The sequence below is a fragment of the Chelonia mydas genome, chromosome 4 (genome assembly GCF_015237465.2).
Source record: "Chelonia mydas isolate rCheMyd1 chromosome 4, rCheMyd1.pri.v2, whole genome shotgun sequence".
Classification (NCBI taxonomy): domain Eukaryota; kingdom Metazoa; phylum Chordata; order Testudines; family Cheloniidae; genus Chelonia; species Chelonia mydas.
The window spans coordinates 60,590,028-60,614,213 of record NC_057852.1 but is presented as its reverse complement, the minus strand read 5'-3'; the positions used below and the strand labels follow the sequence as shown (position 1 = coordinate 60,614,213).

Below are 24,186 nucleotides of genomic sequence, written 5' to 3'. Positions count from 1 at the left end.
CACATAATAGGGATGATTGAGCCCTAGCATTACTAATGGACAAGCTTCTAATTGAGGCACGAGACAATTTTCCTTACACATCACTTGGTAAAAAAATTAATCACTAGCCAAAAACTAAAGCTTCTGCTATATTACAGTTACAGCTGATTGGAAAAATTCTAATGAAACATGTTTGTCAGAATTTGCCAGTTTGTTGAAATCAAGACACTCCATGGAGACGGTTTGATTTCAACAAAGTTACGTTATAAAACCTATCTGGCTTCCTGCCACCTCACCAGTCCAGGAATTTGGCAACGGACCTTGAGGGGGAAAAGAGCAAGCCTGGAAGCTCTGGCTTGCAGCTCTTTGGTAGCCTGAGCTCCCAGGGACCCTAGATACCTAGGAAGCCCACCAGGAAGCCAGCCCTGAAGCCCATGCTCCATTCCCTTTTATGGAGAAATTCTGAATTGCAACAACCCACATTTCAAAATCTTCCATTAAATGGAATCTCCTCTCTCATCACACCTCTCATCACAGTATTAGTTCTGTGGCATCAGCCCCCCACCCCCCACAATCATGGACCAGGGCCCCACTATTCTAAGCACAGTACAAACTTTTAGACAAAATGCCCCCTGCACAAGAACAAACTGGCTCTCACTCAGACTGGCAGTTGAGCCTGCTTCCACCTTTCTGAAATCTTCGGGACTTGTTTCTGATCTCAGTTACATCACTGAGCATAAGAATGGCCATACTGAGTCAGACCAAAGGTCCATCCAGCCCAGTATCCTGTCTTCCATGGGAATGAACAGAAGAGGTAATCAAGTGATCCATCCCCTGTCACCCATTCCCAGCTTCTGGCAAACAGAGGCTAGGGACGCCATCCCTGCCCATCCTGGCTAATAGCCATTGATGGACCTATCCTCCATGAATTTATCTACTACTTTTTTTAACTTGGCCTTCACAACATTCTCTGGCAAAGAGTTCCACAAGGTTGACTGTGCGTTGTGTGAAGAAATACTTCCTTTTATTTGTTTTAAACCAGCTGCCTATTAATTTCATTTGGTGACCCCTAGTTTGTGTGTTATGAGAAGGAATAAATAACACTTCCTTATTCACTTTCTCCACACCAGTCATGATTTTATAGACCTCTATCATATCCTCCCTTAGTCGTCTCTTTTCCAAGCTGAAAAGTCCCAGTCTTATTAATCTCTCCTCATATGGAAGCTCTTCCATATCCCTAATCATTTTTGTTGCCATTTTCTGTACCTTTTCCAATTCCAATATATCTCTGAGATGGGGCGACCACAGCTGAGAGCCAGGAGTAGCCTCTTTTGGGGGGGAGGGGGCCCTGCACAAAATAAAATTACACTGGCATACAACCAGTGTAAGAGAGATCAGTCAGACCCTGAGGCATCTGATACTGGAGGGAAGGGATGGACTGAATTTTTGAGCATATGAGAATGAGTGATTAATAGGCTAGAACGAGGAACAATGCTGTGTACACTTCCCCATTTAGCTCTACCAATGCACCTCAGGCTCAGAAGTATGAGTTGAAGACCACAGGCAGTGTGATGACTTGGTACAAAAGAACATCATAAGTTAAAATATTGTGTGTGTTTCCACTTAGAACTTCAATTTGTAATAAATCACCAGCCCACATACTAAGAACTTCCCTGCTGTCAGGAAATTTAAAAGGACCAGAAATGTTCCTTTACTGCATAAGAGCTGCATAATAATTTGCAAATTAACTGGACATCAATATTTTCATCTCCAGTGTTCTTTAATGTGCATTTTCAAGCTGTGTGAATATTACAATACTTTAAGCCTTCATTCCCACGTCCCTTTTCCTCTTCATTCCTTGGAATAATTGGCATCTTGTAATAACTGTTCCTTCCATACATTATGCTGCTTTTGCAAATTCAGATGACAGCCCAGACCAGTTGTCGTTACACAGTCCATTCTGGGTAGACTGTGCAGCCAAAGAAGGGCATGTGGGGTGGCCAAACATAATGAATGGGATAGTAAGAAGGTAAAAGGTTATCCTGGGGATACCATGTCTCGTCTCAGACAGAACATTTGAATTAAGAATCAAAACATTCCATTTTTCCGAGCATAACTTTCAATTAAAATAGATCCTTTTGTAACACAGCCAGAGATCAAGCTGAAGAAGAGCTTTATATTCCAAAGTATCCAAGAATTTACTCTCAATTATCACATGCACATTTAAAAAAAAAATTTTTTTTTTAAAAAGTGTCCTATTACGGAGATTTTATACCATTTGCGTCTTTCGTTTTTCAGAACAAAGTTGTCTTTGTTCCAAGAAGCTTAATGCAGAGAGACATCAGGAACTTGATAAAAATGACTTTAGAAAGCTTTTGTTGATTATTTTACCATCTCTCTTTTAATATTCTGTCTCCTCAAACTTTTACTCATTGCTTTGTCAATTCTGAGGTCTCATGAGGTTGCATGCGGAGGTTGAAATGAAGAGCCATATTGTGAAATTTTCGGAAACGTTGGATAAAACAGGCCGCAAAAAGCTAAAAATATCAATAGAAAACCACAAAATAGTGCAGCAGAGATTCAGAATCAAATCTTTAATCAACAAAGCACAGAACCTCTGTCACCCTCTTCTGGAGAAAAAAAAGCACAATTTGTTAAAAGCATACAAGTAAAAAGCTCTAATAATACTATTTAAAGAAGAGGGTTTTGTAGGCCCAGGAGGTTTGGATTATTTGGATAAGCACCCAGACTGCTGAATAACTATGCATACATAAGTTGAGCCATTTGAAACTTACCCATTGTCCACCTGAGCTGCATCAACTAAGACTTGACAGAACAGTAAACAAGAGTAGCACTCTACAGAAATATTTGTTTCCACGTCATTGAGTCGTGTGTTTCACAATGGTCCACTGGATGGCTACTTGGGCACTGTGTCCAGTGTGTTCTCATGTATATTGGTGTCAAATATAAAGGGAAGGGTAAACACCTTTAAAATCCCTCCTGGCCAGAGGAAAAACCCTTTCACCTGTAAAAGATTAAGAAGCTAGGATAACCTCTCTGGCACCTGACCACAATGACCAATGAGGAGACAAAATACTTTCAAAGCTGGAGGGGGAGAAACAAAGGGTCTGGGTCTGTCTGTGTGATGCTTTTGCCGGGGACAGAACAGAAATGGAGTCTTAGAATTTAGTAAGTAATCTAGCTAGATATGTGTTAGATTATGATTTCTTTAGATGGCTGAGAAAATAAGCTGTGCTGAATGGAATGGATATTCCTGTTTTTGTGTCTTTTTGTAACTTAAGGTTTTGCCTAGAGGGATTCTCTATGTTTTGAACCTAATTACCCTGTAAGGTATTTACCATCCTGATTTTACAGAGACAATTCTTTTTTACTTTTTCTTCTATTAAAATTCTTCTTTTTAGAAACTGAATGCTTTTTTCATTGTTCTTAAGATCCAAGGGTTTGGGTCTGTGGTCACCTATGCAAATTGGTGAGGATTTTTATCAAACCTTCCCTAGGAAGGGGGGTGCAAGGTTTTGGTGAGGATTTTGGGGGGAAAGATGTTTCCAAACGGGCTCTTTCCTAATAAAATAAACCCAGTTAGATGTTTGGTGGTGGCAGCGAAAGTCCAAGGGCAAAAGGTAAAATAGTTTGTACTTTGGGGAAGTTTTAACCTAAGCTGGTAAAAGTAAGCTTAGGAGGTTTTCATGCAGGTCCCCACATCTGTATCCCTAGAGTTCAGAGTGGGGAAGGAACCTTGACAATTGGAAATTCCTGCTTGCCAAATTTGGCACTGCTGCTTGAAGTAGCCTACACTAGACTTAGGAGCTTGTACTTGGGGAATGCCAAAGATGCCTGAATTTTTCACCCGTAGGGAGATAGTGGGCAATATGGCCTGTTCCCCCATTGGGAATTCTGCAAATACTATACTTCTGTACCACTTTTGGTAATTCACCATTCACATTTTATGATTGGTTGGAGGACTTCTGAACCCACAGAGACCTTTCAAAAGTGTCATGAATAATTCCGACACAAATCCTTGTGTAAAAACATTCATGTGTGTATTTGTATGAAAAGGCATGTGAGAGAGAGACACTCTTCTTTTCCACGAACATACATGAGAAGAAACTTCAGCAAGATCAACCAGTCCTCCAGCTTGCCCATCGTCTCATCACAAGCCCCAGGTTAAACCATAGCATGGCGTCTTCTACAAACCAACACTGCTCCTGGAGTGGAAAAAGCAGCCGAGTCCTTTGCAATCATAAAGCTCCAAACCCAGATGGAAATGACCTTTACCCAGGAATCAAACTCAGATCTTCTGTGTGTTCAGCATTGTATTGGACGAGCAATAGTAAATGCATTGTGCAATATATAATATGATATGGTTATGATGGGGTCCTGAAGGGTAGCTTTTCCATTGCCTTCCCAGCCTCCACAATGGATCTGGTTAAACAGACTGAGGCCAGTTTTATTCTGTTCTGTTGATGGCATTGCTGTTCTGCCAACATCACTCCTAGTGTGGGGTAAAACCACTGAAATGCTTACAATGGTGTTTTTTAGTTACAGTTTTTATCTGCACTGTGCTTGTGACTGGTTAAATAAAAATACATTGTCCATATCTTTGGGGAAAATCATTTGCATGTTGCTCTGTAGTGCTCAATTTCTCACTAAAAGTATGCTACAGGAAAATCAGTGCATAGTCTCACTTTAAAACCTGGCATTGCTTGGTCTTATTTTTAAGGCATACCTTAATATTGCCCACGAGTAGTAAATGTTATATTAATATTTTCTAAATTTTTAAGTCCTGTCCCTTCCCTCCCTGGCATTCCCATACATAAGATATGTCTTCACTATATTGATTCAAAATTCTTGTTGCTGTGAAACAGCAGATCTAAGTTTCAGTTAGTTTAACACCAAACTGAAAATTCTTGAAGGACAGAGGAAAAACCAAACCAAACCAAAAACTTAACAGTAATGTGTGTGGAAACGATAGCAAGGATACTCCAATGGCTGGTCCCTAACCTGAGACTTGGAAAACATGGGCTCCATTCCCTATTCTGCCACAGACTTCCTGTGTGACCTTGGGCAAGTCATTTATGCCCAGATTTTTAAAGGATTTAGGCATTGCTCCACTCAGTGTTGTAAGGCCCAAGGCTCAGATCTTCAAAGATAGTTAGGCCTAAATACCATTCAGGATCTGGCTCTAGGTGACTCAGGTTCTCATCTGTAAGGTGGGAATAATCATACATCTCTACCTCACCAGGCTCCTGTGAGGAAGAATACACTCAAAATAGTGAGGTTCCCAGAAACTATGGCGATGGAGGCCACATTAGTATCCTAGATAGACAGAAACATATGAGGAATTTAAAAGGGCTCTGTTAGGATGATCTTTATCTTAAATCCTGCAGGCAGTTGAGAAGCATGCAAATACCTTTGCCTACAACAAGCCAAAATCCACAGTGTGAATTTTACCAATGTAAGGAATCATTAGGAGTTTTCCAAGTGTATAGGGACTGCAGGATTGGGCCCTAAATTAAACATCCTGAAATTCATGGTACTGAGGCTTATCCCTAATAATATTTTTCTTTAGAGGCTTAGAAAAGGGACAAACCGTGTGGTACATTTGTAACAGAGGAGTCATGAAAGTCAAAAATCCATACCAGAAAAAGCTATTTGTGAAAATCATACATAATGGAAACTATGGGAATAAAACTAAAACCATACCCTATGCTTTGGGCCATTGGTGCTAGTCCTGACATGCCAACCATGTAAACCACTGGGCAACATGTAAAACCTAACATGTTTTAATGTTTTACCGGCAACCTTGTTTCATCTGCTTTACTGACTGCTGCAGCAGAAAAACCATACTCACAGCCATTTATGCTTAGTAACAAAAAGTGTACTAAATAAAATTACCTCAACCAATTGCCAGAGAGACTTGAGTGATTAGACTAACAGAAAAAGCACTTTTTAGACACCCCAATTTCTTATGTACTTGGTGTACTGTATTTTGAAACACTAATTTGAGGGGTTTTTTGTTTTGCTTTTTAATTCTGCCATTTCTTCAGCCAGAAGAACTAACACTTGAAGCACAGATGAAAACTGTGCAGCACAAAGCAAGCTGCTTCTGTGAAAACACTAACTGTACACTGGCTTGTTTTAATATACCTTCGGATGTCTAGCATATGCCCACTATATTCAGACATTTATTGGCCTCTCTTCTCTATTAATGTACACAGTATGAGCATCATTCATGAAATGACACTCATTTATTACAACTTTTTATAGAGAAGCCCTATTTAAGTCCAGATATTCACAACTAAAATATTTAGCTTGTCTGTGTCTGATGCATTGTGTATCTTTTCTATTTCTGCAAGTATTCTACCTCTGCTCCTCCCCCTTTATATTATTCAAGATATAGTTGTAGTCAAAGTATCATCCCCAATGCAGCAACTCATAGAAGTGTAACAGAAGGCACAGTACAACCAAATATTGAGACCATGTGGTATTACAAATTTAATCACAAATCATGCATAATAAGCATTCTATTTTCTGTTTGCATTAGAATGTTCTTTGATAATTTAGCTACATCTGATTTGTACGGTTTCTGCAAGCAAAAAAGTTAATCCCACACTACAAGACCCTTGCACAAAAGATAAAAAAAAAAAAAAAAAAAAAAAGATGTGTGAGAGATCATTCAGCGTATGTCCTGGTTACTCCAAACAGGGCCACTGAGGATGCATCGCTGGAGTGTGATCCTCGATTGTTACATGAGGTTCTGATGTATTTTGCTAAGCTTGTATTGATATAAAAGATCCTTCTACTTTTATGAGGGGAAAAAATTAGCTTCATGTAGCTTTGACTGGCAATGCGTACGCTGGCCTGAGTAAAAAAAGCTTCTCTGCTGTGAAAGACTGCAAGTCTGCTGCTCACTAGACAGTCAAAGAAAGCATTAATGTTATTGTCTCCCCCACTCTCCCCTCCAAAAATAAATATATTATGAAAGCAATATTTTAGCTTGTCCATTCTGTTTCTCCTCTTATTAGGAAACTGCCATCACCTCACAGCAGAATTAATTCTCCTTAGAAATGAATAGATCAGGTGGCTTTGGTGCTCTCCTCTATTTGGCTGTCTCAGACCTTTTATTTCCTTAGAACCTCTTTCCTTTGGTTTCAGAGTAGCAGCCGTGTTAGTCTGTATCCACAAAAAGAAAAGGAGGACTTGTGGCACCTTAGAGACTAACCAATTTATCTGAGCATGAGCTTTCATGGGCTACAGCTCACTTCATCGGATGCATGCTGTAGAAAATACAGTGGGGAGATTTTCTATACACAGAGAACATGAAACAATGGGTGTTTCCATACACACTGTAACACGAGTGATGAGGTAAGGTGAGCTATTACCAGCAGGAGAGACAAACAAATGAAAAAAAAAACCCACCTTTTGTAGTGATAATCAAGGTGGGCCATTTCCAGCAGTTGACAAGAACGTGTGAGGAACAGTGGGGTGGGGGGGAGAATAAACATGGGGAAATAGTTTTACTTTGTGTAATGACACATCCATTCCCAGTCTTTATTCAAGCCTAAATTTAACTGTGTCTAGTTAGCAAATTAATTCCAATTCAGCAGTCTCTTGTTGGAGTCTGTTTTTGAAGTTTTTTTGTTGCGACTTTTAGGTCTGTAATCAAGTGACCAGAGAGATGAAGTGTTTTCCATCTGGTTTTTGAATGTTATAATTCGTGACATCTGATTTGTGTCCATTTATTCTTTTGCATAGAGACTGTCTGGTTTGACCAATGTACATGGCAGAGGGGCATTGCTGGCACACGATGGCATATATCACAGTGGTAGATGTGCAGGTGAATGAGCCTCTGATAGTGTGGCTGATGTGATTAGGTCCTATGATGGTGTCCCTTGAATAGCTATGTGGACAGAGTTGGCAATGGGTTTTGTTGCAAGGATAGGTTCCTGGGTTAGTGGTTTTGTTCTGTGGTTGCTGGTGAGTATTTGCTTCAGTTTGGGGGGCTGTCTGTAAGTGAGGACTAGCCTGTCTCCCAAGATCTAGGGGAGTGAGGGATCGTCCTTCAGGATAGGTTGTAGATCCCTGATGCTATGCTGGAGAGGTTTTAGTTGGGGGCTGAAGGTGATGGCTAGTGGCATTCTGTTATTTTCTTTGTTGGGCCTATCCTCTAGCAGGTAACTTCTGGGTATTCTTCTGGCTCTGTCCATCTGTTTCTTCACTTCAGCAGGTGGGTATTGTAGTTGTAAGAACGCTTGATAGAGAACTTGTAGGTGTGTGTCTCTGTCTGAGGGGTTGGAGCAAATGCGGTTGTATCTTAGAGCTTGGCTGTAAACAATGGATCATGTGGTGTGATCTGGATGAAAGCTGGAGGCATGTAGGTAAGTATAGCGGTCAGTAGGTTTCCGGTATAGGGTGGTGTTTATGTGACCATCACTTATTAGCACTGTAGTGTCCAGGAAGTGGATCTCTTGTGGGGACTGGTCCAGGCTGAGGTTGATGGTGGGATGGAAATTGTTGAAATCATGGTGGAATTCCTCAAGGGCTTCTTTTCCATGGGTCCAGATGATGAAGATGTCATCAATGTAGCGCAAGTAGAGTAGGGGCATTAAGGAATGAGAGCTGAGGAAGCGTTGTTCCGAGTCAGCCATAAAAATGTTGGCATACTGTGTGGCCATGCGGGTACATGGTGGTTAGTCATCTTTTGTGCTAGACAAATATAATTATTTGCTGTAAGCTTTCCTTAAAATTAACTGCTCTAGCCTTCCAATCAGTTGTGGTGCTCTTCTCAACTCCTTTCAACTTCTCAATAATGAAGTGTGGTACTCAGAACCGTACGTGATATTTCAGGGGTAGTTTTACTATCATATAGAAAGGTACTATCATCTCTTTCCTCCAGGATATATGCAGCTCAAAATCTCTCGTCTTTTTCTGTCACATCATAGGTCTAATTTGCTGTCCATTATAATATTTAGGTCTTTTATACTTCTCCTTCAGTATCTTCAGTTTTGATTATTTCCTCCTGCCCGCATAAGTACTGCAAAAAAATAGTTATTCTACAGTCTCATTTTTATCAGCCATGAATGGGCCAAGTTCAAGTTAGCGTGCAGAAAGTGACATATGTTTAACTTCTCTGAATCCTTTTGTATTGTGTGTCTATATTGGTGCTTACACTTTCCAGTTTAATTTTTGTAAATGCCATTAACATGCTATTACACCACTTTCTTCTGTCTTAATAATGAAAGCATTAGATACAACTAAACTGAGTGAACCTCAGCCATTCAGGCACCCCATTAGAAGCCAACCCTCAGCGCTATACCTTGGTTGGCCTAAATTCATCTCAGGTAGAATTGTTCAGTGAAGTTACACCAGGAATGAATTTGGCCCAACTCAGCAGGTTGATTTTACGTATTTGCCTGACAGGATTTTTTCTTTATAAACTCTCTGATGCTTGTTTATTGATATCCTGGCTTGTGATGCATCCAGACACTTTAGATTCACTCCAGTTTATAGGCACAAAAACAGCATAGCAGCTCCTATGCCACTCTTTCTCCCTGCTGATGGCATAGGTGGCATGAATGCTGGAAAAAGTATCATGGGCTGGCTTCATTTCACTCCAGTAAACCCTATTGACAACTTATATCAAAAGAGCAGTTCCACATATGGTTCGCTACTCCCCAAGAGTATTCTCCACATAAGAGCACACTGCATTACTGGCAACAGCTAACGAGCTATGCCACAATTTTAATAGAGACTGAATTGAAATTTAGTAGATGATAATTGCCAGGATTACTCTTCTTTCCTTTGCTAGCTATCGTGCCACATTGGTTGCTTTTTTCTAATCTTCAGGTACCTCCCCAGCTTGCTTTTCAAAACCCATTGTCAGAGGTTCAGTGTGAGTTCATTAGCTAATTCTCAGCATCATAGGTTACATCTCACCTCCAGCTGCTGATTCGCAGATGCTCCAATTTACCAATAATTTGTTTGCCTTTAACCAGTACCTGCTTTTGAAGGTGTAAAAGTTGCCCAAAACTCTTGTATTTATTTTTCTTGTTAAAGGCTTTTTTTTTTTTTTTTTTTTGGTATGCATTGATTTCATCCTCCCATTATACTTTGAGATTTCATTTTCCCCTGATAAAAAAGGAATAAGAAGGCATTTTCACAAGGTAACTGCTTTGAGTAGCTTTAACTCATTATGGGTGTTTTTACTCCTTATTTTTCCCCTTGAGCCTTAGCTTACTGAATGTTCTTGCCTCCCTCTTTTCCATTTCCAGAACAGCTCATTTGTTAACCATAGGTTTTTGAGCAGTCCCTTGTGAAGCCGCGTTGGCTTTTCCTTGCATATTTTCTCAGAGGAATTTTAATCTTTTGCACCTTAATTTATGGCTTCTTTTAGGATTTGCCAGCTTTGTTTCACACCCAGGGTTTTCAAGAATTTCTGCTTATTTTATCCTGCTCAATAGGGCCTTGATTTAGCAAAGCATTTAAGCACATGCTTAACTTTAAGAATGTGCATAATCCCATTGCTATTCAACAGAACACTTACACATGTGGTACTTGTGTCCCAATGGGATTTAAGCACATGCTTAAAATTTACACACATTTTCCAAAATGTGTTTCTTGAAAATTAACACCGCTGCATTTTAGTCACACAGTCAATTCTTCTCTATCAAAAAACATTTTGGATACTTCTCTGGTTGAATTCTTTTCTTCCTGGATCACAGATCTGTCTTTTACACAACCTACATTAATAGTACCCCTTGCTTTCTGGTCCTTTAGCTTACTGCATTCACACCATATTCAGGCCCCTGCCTCCCCTCCGCCAATAAATGTCTCTCTCAAGCAGCAACCACAGTTTCTCTCTTACCTGTTTCTAGCAAGAGAACAAGGACTTGTCTTGAAAAACAACAGTACCTTTACTTACAATAAGCAAAATACAAGAAGGGGTGCCAGGAATGTCCAGTCAAAAAGGGACTCTGGTGGCTCTGGTCAGCACCACTGACTGGACTATTAGAAGTCCGTGTTTGGTTTGGGGCTCGGAGGCTTCCAACCTGGCTCTGCGTGGCTCCCCGGAAGCAGTGACATGTCCCTCAGGCTCCTAGGTGGAGGGACAGCCAAGGGGGCTCTATGCACTGCCCCCGCCCCGAGCACCGACTTTGCAGCTCCCATTGACCAGGAACTGTGGCCAGTGGGAATGGTGGGGGAGGCACCTGTGGTCAGAGGCAGTGTGCAGAGTCTCCTGGCCATACCTCTGCCTAGAAGTCGACGGACATGTCGCAACTTCCAGGGGAGTCCCCAGAGATAAGTGCCACCCAGAGCCCACTCACCACGCCCTAACCCTCTTCCCCAGCTCTGAGCCCCCTCCCACATCCAAACTCCCTACTGGAAACGAGCGAGTGAGGGAGGGCGGGGAGAGCAAGCAACAGAGGGAGGGGGGAAATGGAGTGAGTGGGGGTGGAGCCTCTGGGCAGAGGACAGGGCAAGAGTGTTCGGTTTTGTGTGATTAGAAAAAGCCATGGTTCTCCCATAACCAGTCCACACCTTCCCTATTTGTGGGAATGAAATGCTACAATGCCCTCAAAAAGCTGTTTCCACAGGACCAGAGAGCTGGGGAAGGCCACATATGCTACAAAACTCATACTCCCTACTTCCCTGACCTCAGCAGCCCAGCCAACATCCCCACCCAGATGTACTCTTAGCTCCCTTCTCCTTATGGAAGCAAAAGAGGGCATTTGGCAGAAGGAACTTATGATGATGTAGTTCTGTCTTTGAAATTTCTTATTTTCAACCCAGGCTTCTCAAAACTAGTGCTAGTAACTGAATCTAAACTGAATGGAAATTTAAAGAAAAAATAGAAATCAGCTCATGAAAACATATGACAAGCAGTAAACCTTGATTTGATGTGAAACAGTGAACTTTGCATTACAAATTAAAGATAACCCAAATATTTTATACCTCAAGGCAATCAAGTAATTCTCAGTCTCTGCAGTCAATCAGCTGCAGCACCTACATCTTCAGTCATTATTGAAGAAATATTTTGTTTTAGTTGCTGACTAAATTGTTGACTTGGACAGGAATATAATTTCCAGGCAAAAGGCAAAAACAAAACACAGACGTGTTTGATTTCCAGTCTAGCATCCAGCCTTTGGCTTAAACAAAACTTCAATTTCAATTATTTTGATTTTTTGTAACCAGGCCTCATGCATCAGCATTATCTGTTAAATACTTTATCCTATCACCAGCACCCCTACTATCTCATTCTAAGCAATATACTGCCCTCCATAAGAGGAATTTTTTATGTTGTTAATGCCAATGCAATCAAGGGACATATATGGCCCCTTTGAATAGAAAAGTAGGCATATGACATTGGCTTAAGTTACTCCAAATCAGTTTTCAAACAAAATAAAAGCTTTTATTTATTGTGGGAAGTGATTCAGATTAATTAGTGGTATATGCAGACTATAGAATTGGATAGTTACCACTTAAGCGTTATGGTTACCCTAAACATCTGGATAAACTGATCCTACCGTAGAATTACTAACAAACCAACATGGCATTCCAAAACTAATAATAATGTAGGAAGATACTGTAGGTATCTGTTCCTTTTCTGCTAAATCATATGTTAAAGGGCAAATGCTCAAATCATCAGCCAAATCTGGATAATGTACAACTTAATAAATTAGATAAAGATGTTTGACATTTCTTCTCCATAATAAAGTAAAGTGGTCATAAAACACAAAGTATTGCATCCCATGTGTACCACAATTTTACAGACTTGAGACTAGCAAAGAAATGGATTCAGTTTCATTCTCATTCTTTTTATAACTTAACTAATAATAACCTCTAGGCCAGAGACAGCACATGCTCACAACTTCATGCATGGCGTGCCCAAGAATTTGGTTTGAACAAACCAAAGCAACCAAAACCAGATACCACACAGCTGCCCATGTCATTTGGACAAGGAAGTTGGGGAGAACCCTGACCTCTAGATCTACTGTACAAAAAATAGCTATTAAAAAAAAAGTTAAGACTTTTTGTAGTTGACAATACCCTTTTAAGCTTGTTCATTTTTCCTATTAAAATTTCACTTCACAGAGTGAGCTGATGACTGAGTTGTTGTGCTTTGTGTACTATATAAGTACACTACGCTATTTCCATTTCTTTGGATTTGAGGGGGGGGGCTGTTACAACTCCCCCTTTTTTTAGCAGCTAAAGTAGTTTATGGGAGGGGAGAAGGAGAAAGAATGGACAAGTAGAACTGGCCAGAATGTTTGCATCTAAAGAGAAATAGCAAATTTTAATAACTAAAAATTGGCACTTACTAAGTGCCTTTCATCCGAGGATCTCAAAGTGTTTTTCAGACATTAAACTTCAACATCCAGTGAGGCAGGTATTATCATCCCAATTTTACAGATTGGAAGAGTGAAGCAGAGAGCTTAACTAGATGACCAGCTGTATGACTCTGGGCAAATAACTGAGCTGAACCAAGAACAGACTTATAACTCCTGACTGCATAATGCTTTAGCCATTAGACTACCTCCTTTTGGAATGAAAATTCACCAGCATAGTTCCACTAGTGAGTGGGGGAAGGAACTTTGAAATTTTGCAAATGCTACTATAGTAAAATGCAATTTAAAAAGCTACAAATGCAGGAAGTGAAGACAAGATTCATAAAATTTCATAGCATTTTGTAACAAAATACAGAAGTTTGGATGTAGCTCTGAGAATACTCAAACAAAAACAAAGGACAATTTTTTTGTAATGGCCGCAACAGAGCCTATGAAATTGCATGCACAAAAATCCATTTGTACTGGATTCAGCACTTGATCATACAGGCATCTAACTACGCAGTTGGGGTGAGCATATGCTATGTGCACGAGTGTCTGGTTTTCTGTGAATGCAGTTTCAGAGGAGGCTTTTGACGTTTTTGGCCTACACTGATAAAAATATCAAAGTAGATTATACCCAGAACTCAAAAAAAATTCCATTTAGGGCTAAAGTCTTTATGCTGTCATCATCATCATAAACTGAAAAGGATCCAGAAAATTATTACACAACATTTGTGTGTTTTCCCGGCAGTGACTGTAAGGGAAAAGAAAATGTTGAAACTGAATTTATTCTCAGTTTCAACAATCTTTCAGAAGTAGTCACCCTGCGATGGATTTTTTTAAAGGGAATTAGAACATGAGACTAAAATTTTTCACTGTCAGTAGAGGATTCATTATTGGTGCTATAGATGAGTTACTGACTTAAAAGAATTCTGGAAATTGAAGTGATAAGGAATATTTGGAAATATCTATTTTAAACTCATTTTATACTCAGTCCTTGCTCTGGCCAAGTCACAGTTGATTAGAACCCAGCAAGAGTTTTGTCTTAATATAAACAAAGTAAAAACTTCAGAATTTGACCCATTGATGGAAAATTAGAAATAATGATCTTGCATCTTGGGATCTCTAAGCACTTCACAAGCATTAAGGAATTGTCCCCGTTTCACAGTTGAGGAAACAGATGAGAGATTAAAAACACAATATTTTTGAAGTTGGGTCCCCAATATTAGGCCCCCATATCTATATTTAGGCACTTCTGCACCAGAGTGCTGAGCCAGCATGAGATGTGGCTGCAATGTATGCCACTTAGGTACTTTTTAAATATGGAGTTAAGGGCTTAATTTTAGTCATCCAAATTTGGAAATGTTGCTGTAAGTGATTTGTCAGATCACAAATGTAGTCTATGGTAGAGCTAGCACTAGCACCTAAATTTCGATTCCTAATACTGTTTTAAAACACAATAGTCTTCTTTTCCTCTCTCCAAACCATCCCCAACCTGCTATCCTCTTGAATTCTATAATTTATGGAAATACATCTCAGACTAATATTTCTGGAAATGCCATTTCAGTGTAAGAAAAGCAGTGTATATATAACTCAGCACTCATGGCAGCCCAACAGTAACCATCAGTGTGTGACTCTGAAGGAAAACGAAGTTGATATGGGAACATTTAACAACAGTGAGTAAACTTTAAAAAAAAAAAAAGATTTATACTTTGTTTCCCCCACAATAAAAACATACTGTAAATTAATTTAGTTCTTTGGATTCTACAAAACTACTAAAATTAGTAAATCTGTATTTTAGGCAACAAGAATGGAATGTTAGTAAGATAACATCAAGCATGTAATGCTATAACTGATGGAAATTTTCTGACCATTAAGATTTTAACCAAAAAAGGTCAACAATTCAATTTTTGATTAAGTGTCCCCTGTCAAAAGCTTGGTCAACAATTTTCAAAAGATTTTCAGGCTTTTCAATCAGCAATACAACTGGAAAGAATTTAAGAGTCAAATTTCATAATATTGTTCTTTAAAATAAAAAATGTTTTTGAAAGACTCCCTTTAATATTTACCACTTTTTAAAACCATCTCTAGTACAAACCCTAAACATGATTTAATTGTAGTTCTAATATAAATTCTGTAGTAATATCTTATGCATGCTATTTCATTATCCATAGATACATGTAGCTTTCTTATTTTTCAAAATTATACTGTACACTAGCTCTAAACACTAGAAAGGCTTAGAAAGTCATTTCCTTCAGATAGCTTTTCTTCTATATGTACCAGTAAAAAGGATGAACTAGGGCTGTGCAAATTCTGCAGTGCATATTGCAAATATCAGCACTATAGTTCTTTTTACAGGAGTTTGGAAGTAAGCTAACCACTGCAGGCTCATTTGGAAGTTTGACTTCAATGACCACCAACCTTCTAGTGGAACCTTTACTACCCTCCTCCTACAGAGCTCCCCACCCCCAATAAGCCCTATGACCTTTATAATTGGCTTCAGTCGGACAATATTGGCCTGCCTTGACACTTCATCCTTTTTCTATGGTCCTATAAAATTTTACTCCTGGTCTTTGGTAATTGCCACTTACTATAACAAATTCCAGTCTTTTCTTTTATAACAGAAACTTTATAGATTTTAAATAAAACAATCATATGAGAAGTCGGAGGGACTCATGAGTGTCCATGAGGAGACAAATATTTATTATAAGGCTCATCTTTCAGGCTGTACATTGCTAAACATTTTTCTAATGTAATGAATGTAGGTTCTGATCATGAAAGCTCAGGATTAAAAGTGGGTTTGGTTATTCCAACTGATCATACAATGTACAACTAGCATGACTAAACCAATTTACTTACTTACCAGGCAGGCAGTTTCTTTACTTTGCACAACTCATCTGGGCATAAGTTTCTATAGCAAAACTACTTATGGTGGCATATTTAGAAAGAGAAATTTCTTGTTCATTGCCTCATTCCATTCCCCCTCCCTTTTGGGGCGGGGGCAGACAGAGATGGTATTGGATTTCCTGACATGAGCTGCTATAAGCCGAGAACAACAACTCAAAGTCAGCTCAGTGAAGGTAGAAAGATACAAGGGACGGGGGGGAACATACCCCCTAGCCATTCAAAGAAAAAAAAAACAGGACTGGACATGGAGAGGAATTACAACTGCACTAATGATATTTCACAAAGACTTCTGAGCAGCTATCAGATTTAAAAATATGTTGGGCCAGGTCGTGTGTTAATGTTGGTTTTTAAAGTCAATACACTGCCCAGTGGATTAGGTAGTACACTATAGACGATCACTGTGGTAGGTACATACTTCAATCCTAAGAACAGGTTTCAGAGTAGCAGCCGTGTTAGTCTGTATTCACAAAAAGAAAAGGAGTACTTGTGGCACATTAGAGACTAACATTTATTTGAGCTCAAATAAATTTGTTAGTCTCTAATGTGCCACAAGTACTCCTTTTCTTTTTGCAATCCTAAGACGACTCAAATAGGGATAGGTCCTCCAAATGCTATTTGCAGTAATGAGGAAATTTAATAGTTTATATATTATTTAAATGGCACTTTGATTCCAGATGCCAATGTTTCTAACACAAGGCCATGCAATCTGTGTCTGTAGTTGCCTGCTTGACCCTCTACATTAGATGTCCTGTATTTTTTCAAAACAGTCTCCAGCTTCTTTTTAAAAAGGGAACACCATGATTTTCCCCTGCTTTCACAAGCTCTTCCAATCCTTCCCTGCATGCTGACCTCTGTGAAAAGATTGAAATCTCATTTCCTGCCTCTGACAGAAATTCTCCAAGAGTAAGACTCTTAACCAACCTAGATAGTTATTACTGTCTTCCCCTCAGTCCTTCCCTGCCCTCCTGCATCCCAATCTCAACCCCCTACATCAGGTTCAAATCTGAGACAGGAAAGGAGAAACATTTTTAAATGTTCTTTCAGATAAAAGAAAACTACGGAAGATAACTGAAGTAATTTCCCTAGGGTAATATACATTTGTTTACACCTCAGCCCACCTCATGCTAGAAGCAGTGACACTCATGCTCTGACACTTTCCAGTCTAGTAAGGGTTGTAGCAAGCAGAAAGCAGAAATCCATATTTAGAGCAACAAGTCTACAGGGAGCACTGTGGGAATGTCATAGATAATAAAGCAAATAATAAAAGCTACTTAGCCTGAGAATAAGTGACCCCTCCACCCCACTTATGATAATCCTCTGGATACCCTCATCTCCAGTCCATATAGCTTTGTCACAAATATGCTAATAAATAGAGAGGAGCTAGAGTATCTCATACACCGTGGACCAGCTTCAAAAAGTGAGATTAGGTTTTCCTGGCATGGGTCTGTCTTAATGGTTAGGGCACTCACTTGGGAAGCCTGAGTTCAAGTCTCTGCTTGCCATCAGGCAGAGTGGGGCTTTGAACCTGGGTCAATTCACAATTCTGTGAATCCCATTTTTAGGCACTTAACTCTCCTTATGCATTGTACAGGGAGCCTGAGCACCTAACTCAGGGTTATAAATTCCACTAGATGGCAGAACACCTAAGAGTTAGACCAGTGGTGGGCAACTTGAGGCCTGCGGGCCACATGCGGCCCATCAGGGTAAGCTGATTGCAGGCCGAGAGACATTTTGCTGACATTGACCATCCAGAGGCATGGCCCCCCGCAGCTCCCAGTGGCCGCAGTTCGCTGTTCCCGGCCAATCGGAGCTGTGGGAAGCAGTGTCTATTGTGACTATCACCACTGTCCTTCTTTTTGCAGAAGTTTGGAAGTAAAGTTATATATATCAATAAATCTGCTGAAAACCAAAATATTTTGTTTGAAAACTGAAAAATTTCTATTCAGAAATGCTACTACAATGCCTCATGCTCCCATTTTTCTCTGGGGGCAGGGCTCCATGCTCAGACTACATCTCCCATCATACGCTGCAATCTCTTCTCTTGGAAAGGGGAAGCAGTGCAAAATGAGAATCCCTGGCTATGCTGCCTCATGGGAGATATAATCCAGAAGGGGGGAGCCCAGCCCAGCCCATAGAGGAAACTGGTTGCCTAATGTTCCCAAACTCCCATGAGGCACCATGGCAGCATATCCAGATCAAAATATTTCAGTTTTCAGGCATTCAGTTCTTTGATGAAAAACCTCAATTTTCTGCATAAAGACATTTAATGAAAAAATCTGTTAGTTGAAAACAGAAACAAAATTTTTGCCCAGCCCTACTTCTAATTTCCTGTTTGTAGACAAGCACCTCAGAAAGAGATAGTGTCTGGCCTCTGGTCCCTTGCTCATTGCCAGTGGAGCTCTACAACCCAACCAGTTGTGACTGGGAGAGGGCTACCTAACTTCTGTTTAGACTTCCAGCTTCTGCCCCGCCACACGCATGCACACACACACACAAAAAAAGAAAGAGACATGGAACATCTAGAAAGGTCAGGGCCTACTAATCAGAAAAAAAAAATTAATAAGAGTGAAGACAGGCACCTGCCACTCAAATACAAAAATGATGTTGTCAAATCCCAATGTTCCTAAACTATAGTCCACGGAACAGTTGGCAGGGATTGGTGTAGAACTGGCTGGTCACACAGTTCTGGCTCCTCCTTATTCTCAGCTGTTAAATGGCATTTAGAGAGCTAGAAATGCATAAAATATTTTACTAACTTTACGTTTCCATGTAGGCAGCAGCTGTAGTTGCCATAGGGATGTTATGCAATCACAGATGGGACAGGGGGGTGTATACAAAACACACTATTAAAATGTGATCCAGGTTATGAAAAAGTCTGAGAACCCTGGGTCTGACCTAATTGCAGAGTAATTTAAAGTGACAATAAGACTTCTATGATAAATTTGTTAAATATGGAATACATGTGGAAGCAATTTAATACATACAGAGAAAGAAGGAAATATATTAATTTCAAAAGTGATGCAATGTGACTTGGTTGTCCAGAAGCAACTGGATGAGGTTAATTTAGCCTGAAATTATATTACTGTACGTATAACTTTGGGAAAATGTTTAAACTTGCTCTAATACTTCTGGTTTTATATAGTACCCCAGATGGACAACATCCTCTTTCTAAATTTCAGACATGAGAAATCACACTACCAGATGCAGACAATGCTTTGGCAGTTAGTTGACTACTAATACTCGAAGACATATTGAAACAGTGTACCTAGTTCTCTAAATTAGAGCAACACCATGTACAATCCTTATAATTAAGGCTCACCTACACTACAATTATGATTTAATCAGAGGACAAATTCATAGTAGGGGTGCTTCTCAACTACACTGCAAACTGTAACCATGTTGTAATGTTGGCATGTTTTAAGCAGATCTCTCAACCTGCACACATTTCCCCTACATAATATTTAATTTGAAATTTTACATAAAACATTCATGATCTTGCATAACTGTTAATCATAGAATATCAGGGTTGGAAGAGACCTCAGGAGGTCATCTAGTCCAACCCCTTGCTCAAAGCAGGACCAATCCCCAATTTTTGCCCCGATCCCTCAATGGCCCCCTCAAGGATTGAACTCACAACCCTGGGTTTAGCAGGCCAATGCTCAAAACACTGAGCTATCCCTCCCCCCACTAAGCTAGCCCTCCCCCCTTTTGCATAAGATCCTAGCAACAAATAGAGTTTAATTAAAATGGCATATTCTGCATATAATTGTATATTCACCTATTTCCCCTACATAAGATTCATGTAATAATTTCAGTTTGACTGGAGATATACATTTATCATGCATAATAATATCAGTCATATGGTATTTGTACTGGTATATGAAGGTCATTCCACTAACTACTAGAAGGTCTCACTGGAGCCACATTTCCAAAATAAGCTAGCAGAAGATATTAGATCAGAAAAAGAAGGGCTTCCATGGTCCTCCAGCACTCACCAGTAACAGATATACAATAAATTTGTTAGTCTCTAAGGTGCCACAAGTACTTCTTTTCTTTTTAAAGATCTTTTTGTGAGCTTAGATGACCCAAGCTACATATATGATAGTGTACAAGTATGAACTTGTGTGTATTCTGAACAAAGTGTCCTATTTGTACCATGTTTCAGAGTAGCAGCCGTGTTAGTCTGTATCCCCAAAAAGAACAGGAGTACTTGTGGCACCTTAGAGACTAACAAATTTATGAGAGCATAAGCTTTCGTGGGCTACAGCCCACTTCATCGGATGCATAGAATGGAACATATAGTAAGAATATATATACACATACACACACATACACAGAAGGTGGAAGTTGCCATACAAACTGTAAGAGGCTAATTAATTAAGATGAGCTATTATCAGCAGGAGAAAAAAAAAAATGTAGTGATAATCAAGATGGCCCATTTAGACAGTTGACAAGAAGGTGTTAAGTATCCTCACATGGGGAAATAGATTCAATGTGTAATGACCCAGCCACTCCCAGTCTCTATCAAACCCAAGTTAATGGTATCTAGTTTACACATTTGTACCATGTGTATGCTTAGTAGTGAATGTGCCCCAATTCTGCAAACCACCTGTGAGAAATTCTCAAACTTCAGTAAGAGCACAGACTTTGCTGAGAGTAAATTAGAAAGAACAGACTCAAAGTACTGTTCTACTCTGAAGAGGGACTGTGCAATAAAGACACCTTTTTACTTAACAGGCTCTGCGGGCCAGATCCTGACATCACTGAAGAAAATGGGAGTTTTGCCACTGACTTAAATGGCATTCAGAGTTACATTTGTTCACTTCAGTGATTATAACTAAGTGACTTTATTAGGATTTGTCTAACGTAAATTATTCCAGAATAAGTTAGGGAAAGAATTTAAAGCAGAAAAACCTCCATGTGTGGATACCTTTAGTCCAAAATAAGAGTGCCTTTTTCTAAATCTACTTCCAAAGCTAGATAAGCTAGTTCATAAAAAGGCACTCTTATTCTGGACTAAAGGTATCCACACATGGAGTTCTTCTTTAATTGCTGTTCTGGAATAACTCCATGTCTAGATAAATCCTTAGTGGATAAAATAATTTATTGCTTTTTCCTCATGTTAGCTCTTCCGTGACAGAAAGTTGGATATTATTCCTTACTATGCATCAACAGCATTATTTACTATCAAACAGATTGTCGCTGGCCCCACTGTAGTACACACACAAGAGAGGTGCTGCGAAGCATTTCCCTCTTGTAGGTGCCATGCCAAAACCAGGACCAATTACATCTGCTGCCCTTAAGGTGGCCTCCATTCTTGTGGCCCTACTAAGGCAGGGGTGGGCAAACGTTTTGGCCTGAGGGTCACATCTGGGTATGGAAATTGTATGGCGGGCCACAAATGCTGATGAAATTGGGGATTGGGGTGTGGGAGGAGGTGAGGGCTCCAACTGGGGGTGAAGGCTCTGGGGTGGGGCCAGAAATGAGGAGTTCAGGGTGCAGGAGCAGGATCCAGGCTGGGGCTAGAGATGTGGGGGGTGAGGGCTCTGGCTGGGGCTGAGAGGTTGGGGGTTTGGAGGGTGCTCTGGGCTGGGACCAAGGGGGGTTTGGAGGGTGGGAAAGGGATCGGGGCAGGGGTTTGGGGCCCAGGAGGGGGACAGGGGTGCAGGCTCCGGGCAACACTTACCTCAAGCAGCTCCCGGAAGCAGCAGCAGCAGCATGTCCCTCTTCTGGCTCCTACGCAGAGGCATGACCAGGCGATTCTGCATATTGCCCCTGCAGCCAATGGGTTCCCGGCCAACGGGAGCTGCGGGGGCCGTGCTTGGGGTGGGGGCAACGTGCAGAGCCCCCTGGCTTCTCCTATGTGTAGGAGGCAGAGGGGGGACATGCCGCTGCTTCTGGGAGCCATGCAGAGCAGGGCCAATCCCTGGTCCCATTCCCTGGCTGGAGTGCTGGAGCAGGGCAAGCCCTGGCCCCTGCTCCCCAGTGGGAGCTTCAGGGCCAGATTAAAACATCTGAGGGACTGGATGCAGCCTCCGTGCCATAGTTTGCCTACCCCTGTTCCAAGGTCTGCAGTTATAGGACTCCTCTTCAGCAGGCCTTAGGACCATTTGAAAACACTTAAGGAAATTTTTACACTAAAAAACTTTGTTAGATGAAATCAAAGCTGCAGGCACATATCACTGTTGGAGACTTCTGCATTTCAAAACTTGAAACAGAATAAATAGTATTAAACTGTGCACATAGGGTGATGACATCTCTGAACAGAGGACCAGCACCTGGCCTATGTGCCATTAAGTCCTATTTAAGCCTTATTTTGAGGATTTAAGCAAGACTTGAATAGCACCTAGTAGTGGCTTTCTGTACAAGAATGAATTTCACCATTAGATAGCACTTTTCATCTGTGTATTTCAAAACATTTTACAAGAGCAGTTGAGCAAGCACTATGATCCATATTTTACAGAGGAGGGAATTGAGACTTACAGCAATTAAAGGTTTGGTTCAGGGAAGGCCATAAATCTTTCATTGACTGCCTCAGGTGTTGGACACACCATTTAGGACCTGATGAAAGGTCACACAGCAAATCAGTAGCAGAGGGAAGAGGAAGAGAACCCTAGTTTCCGATTCCTAAGGCTCGGTCCACAATTGCCACCTACAATTTGCTTACTTGTAAATTTTACAAGCTCTTGAACAGTCACATGAAAATGATTGGTACTAAATGGTGTAAGTATTTAGTTATATGTGCTGCATATGCTTTTGTTATGTATGGAACATATTGATTGGTATCATATTACAGGAAATTAGGGCAATGAGAAGGGCACGTAGAGGATGAGAGCTGGAAGAGAAAAGTCATTCAGGGGGATATGGGAAGTAAAACACTCAGGAATTGATTTGACTTGAGTTGGGTACCAGTTGCCTAGAATCTTGACCCAAATGCCATCTCCATTAATGAGTGGTAGGTAGCCTAAGTCTCCCAGTGGCAATGTTGTTAACTCAATACGTTCCTTCCTACATAGCTGCGCTGCTGCAGCAATTTTTGCCTCTGGCTTCCTCCCTCCCCCACACTATTCTTCAGCCTCCTCCAAGCATAGGAGTAGCCTGACCACTTTACAGAATCCTGCCCCTGCTGGGACCCCAGAGTCCTTTAATAAAATCCAACGAATATTAAAAACTGAATCTTCATCCCAACCAGGCTCAGCAGGGGCCTCTTCCTTGCAGGCACTCCTTGACCCTCAACAGTTTGCACACACACACACACACACCCCGGTTCTTGCACCTCAATGCACATCCCTGTCCAGGGGTTGACATATTCCTCCTCTTACCCAGGGGTGCAGATTCATCACAGCTCCTGCCTCTCATCAGGCTTCCAGCTCAGCCTGAGAGTAACTGGCCTGCTCTTCTTCCCTTTCATCTTCTCAGCTTTCCTTCAAATTGTTTCAGAGAGAAAACATTTCCCATCTCCTTCTCCAAGTAGGCTCACCCAGCTCTTTCTGATAATCTCCAGCTGAAGCTAATAACTAAACCACCTGATCTCCAGCCAATTAGGATCAACTAGGGGTAGCTGATCCATCACAGACTGAACCCTGAAGACCAGCAAGTCTGTGACATCCTCAGCTGGCATCTGAATCAGCAACAGACCCAAATCAGGTCAAACCCAGTCTTGTGTGTTTTCCTTCATCTGCCTAGAATACACTGGATGATTGTTCTCGTCCATCCCAGGCACTGTGGAGTCCCTGAAATAATAGTAAACCATAAACAAGCCAAGCATTTGGATTTGGTTCAGTAAAGTAAAAACTGCCAAGAGCAGACAGGTTGAGGATTTATATATCTCAAAAACACTTTGCCCAGTTAAATTTGCAGAGACTTCATCTTCACTTGAGAGTCTACACATTGGTAGTATGTGAATATCACCATGTAGTAGAGATCATGTTGAGGTCAAATTATTTCTTATTTC

General features: G+C 40.6%; 1 long non-coding RNA gene across 1 annotated transcript in view; it reads right to left on the bottom strand.

Moving 5' to 3' along the window:
* The window catches only part of LOC122465670, a 28,235-nt gene extending 4,538 nt beyond the window's left edge, over window positions 1-23,697 (bottom strand). Inside the window, exon 1 of the long non-coding RNA XR_006290666.1 lies at window positions 23,555-23,697. This is a non-coding gene — a long non-coding RNA (uncharacterized LOC122465670). The remainder of the gene's footprint in view (window positions 1-23,554) is intronic.
* Between the last annotated feature and the right edge of the window lie 489 nt (window positions 23,698-24,186).